Source organism: Arachis ipaensis, chromosome B02 (genome assembly GCF_000816755.2).
Source record: "Arachis ipaensis cultivar K30076 chromosome B02, Araip1.1, whole genome shotgun sequence".
NCBI classification, from domain to species: domain Eukaryota; kingdom Viridiplantae; phylum Streptophyta; class Magnoliopsida; order Fabales; family Fabaceae; genus Arachis; species Arachis ipaensis.
The window spans coordinates 107,150,701-107,151,972 of record NC_029786.2 but is presented as its reverse complement, the minus strand read 5'-3'; the positions used below and the strand labels follow the sequence as shown (position 1 = coordinate 107,151,972).

General features: G+C 31.8%; 1 long non-coding RNA gene across 1 annotated transcript; it reads left to right on the top strand.

Annotated features, from left to right (window-relative positions):
* On the top strand, positions 518–753 carry LOC110269116. Its single transcript, XR_002358214.1, has 2 exons — positions 518–552; positions 649–753. It is a non-coding gene; the product is annotated as an uncharacterized LOC110269116 (long non-coding RNA).

Genomic DNA, 1,272 nt, shown 5'->3' with positions numbered 1-1,272 from the left:
TTTTGACCATTTGTTTTTTTTTTTTTTTTTTTTTTTTTTTTTTTGTAAAGAATGTGTCACTGATGGTTTGCAGGAGATAGTGTTTGGTTTAATTGACTAAAGACTAAATTTGGGTTGCAATTGAAATTTTTTGGTCAGTTGTGTGTATATGTTGATACCCAAAAGTTTGAATTATTGAAAACATAAATATGTTAAAGGACATTGGGAATCGGCCTACTCTCATATTTGCGGTCTCCCTGGTGTTTAGCAAATGATGTAGAGGTGTTTATTTATTAGATATTCATATCTTGGATGCTTGTTATTTACATTGCTCAAACCAGAGTCACTGTTTTTGTATGGGATAATATAGAAGAATAAACTTATAGTTACTTTGTTGCTTAGTTTGAATGCGGGTTGAAATACCTCTATGGGCTTTCTTATGATATGACAAGATCAGCTGATTTTCCTGAAGAAAATATTAATTACATTCTTGAATTTGGTACTTTGTTAAGTTCCAAGGTTGCTATGGATGACGGTTTAGTTATGCCTCACTTGTAAATTCCACTCTATCAGGTATCAATCTATTATCTGTTCAGGTAGACCTTCCCATCTCAGTTTTTAACCTGGATTCATTTTTTTTAATGGTTGCTGTTCATCTGTGATGTTAAGGTTTCCGAGTTGGTTAAGTCATTGTCATCAGTATTGCAAAGATCAGCAAGTTCCATGGTGGTGGATGAACTTGTTTTGCCCCAAAATGATGCTTTAAGTTTTGCAGAGACACGTCAAATGCTAGAAAACAGTGTTGAAATGATTGATGATCATCTATACAATGGAGGACTTGGGGACAAATTCCTTTGGGAATGTCCGGAAACATTAACTGATAGATTAACGCAGACAAACCTTGCAACTAAAAGAATATAGTTTATGTCATATAGTTAGATGGAGATTTTACATAATTTCGGAATTTAATTTGTTCATTAATTAGAACCTACATATGCTCTTGTCTAGAGTACAGCACCATCATATTACGAAGGGATTTCTATTTTCTAATTCAAAAATCATGCTTAAGATAATTAAATAAATATAAATATAATCAAAAGTTTAAAACACACTTAATGGAACTAACAATTTAACTAAATAAAAAATTCTCTCTATTAAAAAACGTTTTCAAGAGTTTTAACAATCGAAAGTCCATTAAAACGACACAAAGACCATGATCAGAATTCAAACCTCTTACAAGTTTAAGAAAAGAGTTCTGATCCATTATCCATATATTAGCTTTCGAGGGCGTTA